Genomic DNA, 9,926 nt, shown 5'->3' on the forward strand with positions numbered 1-9,926 from the left:
ATGCCATGAAATGATCGCGCAAGCTGTTGCCGATCTGAATATCAAGGCTTACATGCAGGAAATGAATCGTGCACACTGGCGATTCGAACAAGAATCTGCAAATGCCGTGAAATGATCACCCAAGATGTTGCCGATCTGAACATCAAGGTTTACACGAGAGCAATGCCTCGCTCACTCTGAAAGTTTTACAAGTAGGCCCAAAACTTGAGAGTCTTTGAGAACGGGTTCGGGGGCCCAGCCCGACCTCCGCCTTACCGCCCTGCTCAAGGATCACCAATACAATGCAGGGCAGGCCTGGAACATCAAGGTAGGCCTCCGGAACAGGAGCTCAGGAAGTTGCTGCTGCTCTGCACCAGTACCTCTGAATAGTGAGCACGTGGAACTAGGCTGGCTCCCTTATATAGAGTCCGGCCCATCCATCAAACCACACCCAGTCATGCTGCATAGAAAGCTTCTAGAAGCTCCTAGAAAGGGACCACACCCTAACACACTAAGTAAGCCTGCAGCAATACCTTGCAAATGAACAGTTATTTCAAACATCATTATTAGTGTTTTTCAAGGTTAAAGTCTGCAATGAAAAAGGTTAACATACTGCATATAAACACAATGCATGCATTATGCTCTTGCATAAAGGCTGGCTTTTTGCATTTTTGTCGCCTGTAGATCGCGCACTGTCCTGATGTTGACAGTACTCCCCTCTCCCATATGCGCTCTAGGGCCTGGTTTGCCTGGGTTAAGACGATGAACACGTCTCACTAGTCGTGGAGCATGAATGTCAGATGCGGAGACCCATGAGTTACTTTCAGGACTGTAACCTTTCCAAGAGATCAGATACCACAGGTTACGACCTCTAAGTTTGGAGTCCAACACCTGTTTAACTTCGTATTCCACTTCCCCCTGTACTAGAACTGGAGCTGGTTGGGAGCGTACCTTCTGGACTGCTTTTTTCAGGAGGGAAGTATGGAACACCGGATGAATACGTAGTGACCGGGGCAGCTGCAGTTTATAGGTCACTGGATTAATTTGCTGGAGGACAATGTAAGGACCTATGAATTTGGGATTAAACATGTGCTTTTTCCTGAAGTCTATGGGGGTCATTCTGACCCTGGCGGTCCATGACCGCCTTGGCGGAGGGCGGCGGAAGCACCGCCAACAGGCTGGCGGTGCTTCCTTGGCGATTCTGACCGCGGCGGTAAAGCCGCGGTCAGAAAAGGGGAGCCGGCGGTTTCCCGCCGGTTTCACGCTGGCCCAGGGAATCCGCCATGGCGGCGCTGCTTGCAGCACCGCCATGGGGATTCCGACCGCCTTCCCGCCAGCCTGTTTCTGGCGGTGTCCACCGCCAGAACCAGGATGGCGGGAACGGGTGCTGTGGGGCCCCTGGCATGGGCAGTGCAGGGGCCCCCTAACAGGGCCCCACAAAGATTTTCACTGCACCCATCGCACCCCTGCAACTCCGCCGGCTCCATTCCGAGCCGGCTTCATTGTTGAAGGGGCTTTCCCGCTGGGCCGGCCGGCGGTCTTCTGGCGGTCGCCCGCCGGCCCAGCGGGAAAGCCGGAATGGCCGCCGCGGTCTTTTGACCGCGGAGCGGTCCTTCGGCGGGAACCGCTTGGCGGGCGGCGACCGCCGCGGTCAGAATGACCGCCTATATATCTTGCAGAAAGCCACACTTTATCACCTGGTTGATACTGAGGTCCTTCACAATGTTTCTTGTCGTAATGCTTTTTGTATTTTTGTTTAGCTTTTTCTAGATGCTGTTGAATCAGTTTCTGGGTTTGGTGGAGGTGTTAAATGGTTTCCGACACATCTGGTGTAAGATAACTTTCTTGAGGAATCGTGATGGGCAAGGTATCAGGATGATAGCCAAACAAGCCAAAAAAGGGTGTGACACCAGTGGAGGTGTGAAACGAGTTATTGTAGGCTAGTTCAGTTAACCAGAGCATTTATGTCCAGCAATGAAGTGCTTTCTCAGCGTAAGCACGCAGGTATTGCTTCAATGTCTGATTCAGTCTCTCAGTTTGGCCATCTGTTTGAGGATGATGGCTAGTAGATAGTGTGGATGTAACTTGAAGCATTTTGCACCACATTTTCCAGAAGTTGGAGGCAAATTGCGATCCTCGATCGTAGAGAATCATTTTCGGCTGCCCGTGATTACGGACCACTCTATATAGTAGGATGGTTGCCGGTTCACTGGAGGTGGGCAATTTCTTACAGGCAATGAAATGTCCATATTCCGTGAGACTATCTACCACCACCAGGATTACTGAGTGCAGTTGAACAACTGGTAGACCTGTAATGAAGTCTAACGAGATGTGTTCCCAAGGTCGACGTGGAGTTGGGAGCGGTTGCAACAAACCTTTTGGTTTTGAATGACTTGTCTTGATGCAAACACAGACTTCGCAGTTAATGACCATTGTTTTGATGTCTTTTGTCAGAGTAGGCCACCAAAAGTAGCGTTGGATTAATTCAAGAGTTTTAGGAGTGCCTGGGTGACCTGCCGTAGGTATAACATGCAATCAATGAAATGCTAACTTGCGAAGCTTGGTAGTGGGCACGAACAAATGTGCGTCATGGAAAGGTAGTCCTTGCTTGATTGATCTTTTGCAATCTGCTTGAGTCCATGCCTACCATTTCTCAATGGTGAAGGAATTACGGATGTCTTCAAAGAAGCCTTTGGTTTTTATGATGCAGAGGACTTTGTCTGGAGCTATGATAGCTCTAGAAGGATGGATTGTAGGCAACGTGTTAGACTCTTGGCGGGACAAGGCGTCTGCTTTGCGATTATCTTTACCAGAGCGAAAAGTTACCACAAAATCAAACTCGGCAAAAAACAGCATCCAGCGTAATTACCGAGGAGTCAAAAGTCTAGCTGAACTCATGAACTGGAGATTGTGATGATCAGTATACACTGTTATAGTGTACTTGGCACCCAACAAATGATGTCTCCACTCTTTAAAGGCATCACGGATCGCCAGAAGCTTTTTTTCAGCAATGACATAGTTCTGTTCGGCTTCGTTCAGCTTTCGAGACATGTAAGCTACAGGATGGAGTTGGCCAGTGTCTTTACTTCGTTGTGACAAGACTGCACCAATTGCCACATCTGAGGAATCTACTTTGACTATGAATGGACCATCCACATCAGGGTGAGTCAAGTCTGGGGCAGTGGAAAAAGCTTCTTTCAAAGTTGAAAAGGCTCTGTCAGCTTCTGGAGACCATACAAATTTTTCCTTCTTTCTCAATAACTTGGTGACTGGCACCACTGTTTGAAAGAAATGGTTTATAAACCTGCGATAAAAGTTTGCAAAACCCGGGAAGCACTGTACATCTCGAACAGTCTTTGGAGTGGGCCAATCAGATAAAGCTTGTACTTTCTTTTCTGCCATGACCATTCCTTGAGGGGTAAGGATAACCCATAAAAACTAAACAGTGGTAACATGAAACTCACACTTGGTTAGTTTACAATATAAATGTTGCTTTCGAAGAGCTGTGAGAATCTTCTTGACATGTTGTACATGTTCGGTTTCATTGTCAGAGTAGATCAAAATATCAATGATGTAGACTATTGCAAATATGTCGAGATATTCTCTAAGGACGTCATTCAGGAAAAATTGAAATGCTGCTGGAGCATTGCACAGTCCAAAGGGCATGACGGCGTATTCAAAGAGACCATATCTTGTCTTGAACACAGTTTTCCTTTTGTCGCCTTCCCTTATTCTGACTAAATGGTAAGCACCCGATAGATCGAGCTGAGTGTAAATCTTTGCTTTTTTCACTTGTTCCAACAAGATAGGAATCAGAGGTAAGGGGTATTTGTTCTTGACTGTGACCTTGTTCAAACCCCTATAGTCAATACAGGTTCGAAGGTCCCCATTTGACTCAGGGACAAAAAACAAAGGAGAGGCTGCAGGAGACTTGGAAGGGCCTATGAAGCCATTCTCTAAGAATTCATCTAGGTACTTTCGTAAGTGTTGATTTTCATGTTCTGACAAGGCGTACACACGACAGTTAGGGAGTATCGCACCTGGAGTTAGATCAATTTGGCAGTCATAAGGTCTATGAGGAGGCAAGGTTTCTGCTTCTTTTTCATCAAATACATCTTCATAGGATGAATACTGCCTGGGCAACTTTACTTCTTTCTCTGCTGCAGTGGCTATGTGAGAGTTGCAATTCTTGGCGACTCAAGACGTCTGGAGACATTTCTTACTACATAAGGCGGAAGAGAACACGACTTTCCGTTCTGCCCAGTTAATCTCAGGATTGTGATGAGTTAACCATGGTAAGCCAAGGATAATTCCATACTGCGGAGCATGGATCACGTCAAAGATGTGCTTCTCTTCATGTTTGGTTCTTTGATTTCCCCCATCACAGGTCACCGACAAGTGGACAGTCTGAAGAATTACTGGGCCTCCAGTCAAGAATTTTTCCCATACACTGCTTGTATTATCTCTGGATTCTTTTTCTTGGTGTATGGGATCCCCCATGCGGGAACCAATTGAGCATAAACAAAGTTCCTGGTAGCCCCCGAATCTACGAGGACCTTCTTGAAATAGTTATTTTTCTTTACTTGAACTTTTATGCGCAACTTGAGATGTCTAGACTGTGAAGGGTCCACGGTGACACCCAAGAGCAACCCTTCTTTACATCTTGGGTGATCTAGTTTTCCGGCTCGACTTGTACATTGGCTGCAATTTTCTGGACAGAGCCTTGTTTGCTCATTGGTTTGATTGGACAATCTTTGGCGAAATGACCCTTGCGCCGCAATAAAGACATTGTCCATTCTTTCTACGTAGGTCCTTTTCGTCTTTGGTCAAAGGTCTCCTTATAGTTCCGATTTCCATAGGTTCCGGAGTTCTATCTTTCTGGGTTCTTGATTCTCTATGATCGTAAACACGCTAGGAATATTTCTCAGTCTTTTTGAGTGTTCCCCTTCGTTCTGCTAGACGATGATCCAGTCTCAAAACAAGGTTTACTAGATCTTGACAATCTGTAGGCTGCGGGTCTATCGGTGCAAGAATGTCCTTTAACTAGTCCTTGAGTCCTTTGTAAAACAAGGCCGCTTGCTTTTTTTCAGGCCAGGATGTCTCGGCTGCCAGACAATTAAAATTATCTAAGTAAGAAACTAGAGGCCAGATGTATGAAAGCATTTTGCATTTGCAAACGGTGCGAATGCCGGTTTGCGAATGCAAAATGCGATTAGCGATTCCTTTAAATTGCGACCCTGTTTAGAGAGTCGCAAATTGCGACTCTCTAAATTAGAAATCGCAAATAAGGATTTCTTATTTGCGATTCCCTAGCACATGTATGAAGCAATTCCTAAATGCGATTTTGGCATTTAGGAATCGCTAATTACCACCAAGTTGAACTTGGTGGTAACCATGTGCAAAATTAAAAAATGCATTTAAAATGCATTTTTAAATTGTACATGTAAAGCACACATGACCTTTTAGCATGTGTGTACCTTACATGTCCCCAAAAAATGTTTTGGGATGCAGCAGAGGGGGCCTTAGGCCCCCAGCACTCTGGGGTTTTGCATTTCCAAAATTGCGATTTCTGGTTCAGAAATCGAAATTTTGGAAATGCAAAAATTTTGCAGATATGGGCCAACAGGCCCATAGGTGCGAATGGGGCTGGTATTGCAATTTGCGAATTGGTAATAGCATTTGCGATTTTTAAGAAATTGCTATTACCGATTCGCAAATGTGATACATGGCACTTTGCGAGTCGGAAATAGTGATTTCTTAAAAATCGCTAGTTCCGAATCGCAAATGGCCTTGATGATACATCTGGCCCTTAATCTTGGTTACCTTGTTGCAAGTCTAATAGTTTACGATCTGCCGACAATATCACTGTTCTTTGATCAAACACTTGTTCAAGCTCACGAACAAAATTTCTCCAATTGTAAAGCAGGGGACTGTCTTTACGCAGAAGAGGGATTGCCCAGGTGGCTGCGTCCCGAGTCAGGTAAGATAACAAGAGGGCCACCCTGGATTGGGCATCAGGGAAAGTGTGTGGTTGGCAGGTAAAATGTAATTCCACTTGAACCAAGAAAGATTGTGCTTTCAGGGGATCGCCTGAAAAACGTTCTGGAGGAGCCAAGTGGATAGCTGAGGGAACATTGAGGGAAATGTTCGTAGGAGGGTTACATCCAGAAGTTTGGGAAGGAGGACCAGGCCAGGACACACTCAAAGGCCTTTGGGGGTCATTCCGACCCTGGCGGTCATGGACCGCCGGGGACGGAGGAAGCACCGCCAACAGGCTGGCGGTGCTTCTGGGGCAATTCTGACCACGGCGGTAAAGCCGCGGTCAGAAAAGGGAAAACGGCCGTTTCCCACCGGTTTTCCCCTGCCCCAGGGAATCCTCCATGGCGGCGCTGCAAGCAGCGCCGCCATGGGGATTCCGACCCCCTTCCCGCCAGCCTGTTCCTGGCGGTTTACTCCGCCAGGAAGAGGCTGGCGGGAACGGGTGTCGTGGGGCCCCTGGGTGCCCCTGCAGTGGCCATGCCACTGACATGGGCACTGCAGGGGCCCCCTAACAGGGCCTCATTAAGATTTTCAGTGTCTGCAAAGAGCCGGCTTCATCGTTGCTGGGGCTTTCCCTCTGGGTGGGCGGGCAGACTTTTGGCAGCCGCCCACCCGCCCAGCGGGAAAGTCAGAATAACCGCTGCGGTCATTTGACCGCGGTACGGTCTTTTGGCGGTCTCCGGAATGACCCCCTTTGTTCCTTCTTTTCTACCCTTTCCTTCAACTGACTCACTCTCTCAGCTAAGCTGGCTGCTATGTCCTTTGATGACAGTACCTCTGCTTGGAGCTGCGTGATAACTTTGACTAACTCGTCCAATGTGGCCATGCTGAGAACACACGCAAACCAGGAATACATTTGTGGGCTCACTATTCTGTCAGGGAGACCAGATCCTTGTTGCCTGCGCACGTTCCCAACATGTCCACCACTAGACAGCTCCAAAACTCTGATAGAAATATCACAGAGCCTGAGAGAGTCCAAGTGGGGGAAAAGGGGATTAGGAAGGGAACAGCTGGGAAGGAGACCTGTAGGAAGCAAAAGCTTAAATAACACAATATCAAGACATAATCACATTTACGTTCACTAGACTATGGTTCTAAGTGTTCTCATACTGTAACCATGGATAACCTAAGAAGTGACTATAGCTAGACCTCAAGAAATCTAGGTACCTGGAAAAAAATCAAGAATGAGTTAATACAATGTTTCACATGAGCTTCTCATGAAATATCACATACTGTCTAGAATACAAGAACCTTCTAGAATAAGGTTTCAGAACAAACAATGCATTTTTACATGAGAACAAAGGCTATCTGAAACATTGCCTGGAAACAACAGGAACTGTACTAGGAACCTAATATGCACAAAGAAGTTTGCACTTTGAATTAAGCATCTTCACAGGAAATCCAAAAGCTCAGGATAAATGTGTGCACCTCTACAAACACAACACACCAAAGTTTTAATTGCCATGAAATGATCGCGCAAGCTGTGGCCGATCTGAACATCAAGGTTTACATGCGGGAAATGAATCACGCACACTGCCGATTCGAACAAGAATATGCAAATGCCATGAAATGATCGCACAAGCTGTTGCCGATCTGAACATCAAGGTTTACATGTGGGAAATGAATCGTGCACACTGCCGATTCGAACAAGAATATGAAAATGCCATGAAATGATCACACAAGCTGTTGCCGATCTGAACATCAAGGTTTACATGCGGGAAATGAATCGCGCACACTGCCGATTCGAACCAGAATATGCAAATGCCACGAAATGATCGCGCAAGCTGTTGCCGATCTGAACATCAAGGTTTACATGAGAGCAATGCCTCGCTCACTCTGAAAGTTTTACAAGTAGGCCCAAAATTCGAGAGTCTTTGAGAACGGGGTCGGGGGCCCAGCCCGACCTCCGCCTTACCGCCCTGCTCAAGGATCACCAATACAATGCGGGGCAGGCATGGAACGTCAAGGTAGGCCTCCGGAACAGGAGCTCAGGAAGTTGCTGCTGCTCTGCACCAGGACCTCTGAATAGTGAGCATGTGGAGATGGGCTGGCTCCCTTATATAGAGTCTGGCCGAACCCACAAACCACACCCAGTCATGCTGCAGGGAAAGCTTCTAGAAGCTCCTAGAAAGGGACCACACCCTAACACACTCAGTAAGCCTGCAGCAATACCTTGCAAATGAACAGTTATTGCAAACATCATTAATAGTGTTTTTAAAGGTTAAAGTCTGCAATGCAAAAGGTTAATATACTGCATATAAACACAATGCATGAATTATGCTCTTGCATAAAGGCTGGGTTTTTGCATTTTTGTCACCCGTAGACCGCGCACTGTCCTGATGTTGACAGAGGTGTCCCTTTACAGCTGAATGGCCAGTGGGGCAGCATTCCTGGGCCCTCCTCCTATTCGGGCATTGATGGGCGCAGAAGGACTTGCCTTAGCCTTTGGTTAAATTACCTGGTCTACAAAAGGCTATAGCACTGAACCCCCTCAGCTGCTCTATGGTAGGAGTAATAAAAATGAGGAATGATCTGTACTCTATGGTCACCCTCCCCCAGTCCCAGGCTCCTGTCAACTTTAAAATGTGATCAGTAACACTGAACTAGCAACTCCTTAGAAACACATTAAACATACTAAAAACAATCCGTTCATGTAAAAGCAAGCCGCTTCATGTAAATACATTTAAAATAAGTTATTCAATTATCAGCTTTTCCCCCCAAGCACACATTTGAAAATAACAGACTCGTGAGACAGCGCTCTTCTCAAGAATTTAAATTCTTTGTTTCACATCTTGGCTTTCAACAACTTTTTCTTTGTTTCTGAGGGGACAGATGTATACTAAGGCATGAAAACTGCAGGACAGAAATAGGGCCACTATAACCCTGTTTCCATTATGTTCCTGCTGCTACATCCTTGACCCTTGAGTATATGAGAAACAATTGCATTTCCAGAGGTACCAAATGGCAAGTCAATGTAGTAGCCGGAAACCGTGATTATCTATAACTGATATGCATGGTATTCAAATAGACCTGTTTGTGTTGCAAAGTAGCCGTTAGACCTGACAGCCTTAGGGTGGTCATCGCCCAACTTTTTCCCTGCCCCCTCCACTTTTCTAACACTGATTTTTCTTGTTTTAGGACTCTGCGTACTTTATAACTGCTAACCAGTGCTAAAGTGCATATGCTCCATCCCTTAAACATGGTAACGTTGGTTTATTCCCAATTGGTATATTTGATTTACTTGTAAATCCCTAGTAACATGCACTACATGTGCCCAGGGGCTGTAAATTAAATGATACTAGTGGGCCTGCAGCACTGGTTGTGCCACCCGCATAAGCAGCCCCTTAACCATGTCTCAGGCCTGCTATTGCAAGGCCTGTGTGTGCAGTTTCACTGCCAATTCGACTTGGCATTTAAAAGTACATGCCTTAACTCCCCTTTTTCTACATATAAGTCACCCCTATGGTAGGCCCTAGGTAACCCATAGGGCAGGGTGCTATGTAAAAGGCAGGACATGCACATGTGTTTTTATATGTCCTGGTAGTGGAAAACTCTTAAATTCATTTTCCACTACTGTGAGGCCTGCTCCTTTCGTAGGATAGCATCAGGGCTACCCTAATATACTATTTGAGTGGTATATTCTGATCAGAAAGGGGTAAGTAGGTCATATTTAGTATGGCCAGAATGGTAATAGAAAATCCTGCTTATTGGTGAGATATTACTATTTTACAAATGCCACTTTTAAAAAGTGAGCATTTATTTTGCTTAAAATCCATCTGTGGGGAGTGGCCAAGATGGCGGAGTAAGAAGACGTGTCTTCTGGAGCTCCGCCGCCCAGGCCAGGAATAGCGGCACGGCGGGGCCGGGCCCTCTCCTTCTGAGTGGTCCCGGGTGGCTGAGGGTGCGGA

The sequence above is a fragment of the Pleurodeles waltl genome, chromosome 1_1 (genome assembly GCF_031143425.1).
Source record: "Pleurodeles waltl isolate 20211129_DDA chromosome 1_1, aPleWal1.hap1.20221129, whole genome shotgun sequence".
NCBI lineage: Eukaryota > Metazoa > Chordata > Amphibia > Caudata > Salamandridae > Pleurodeles > Pleurodeles waltl.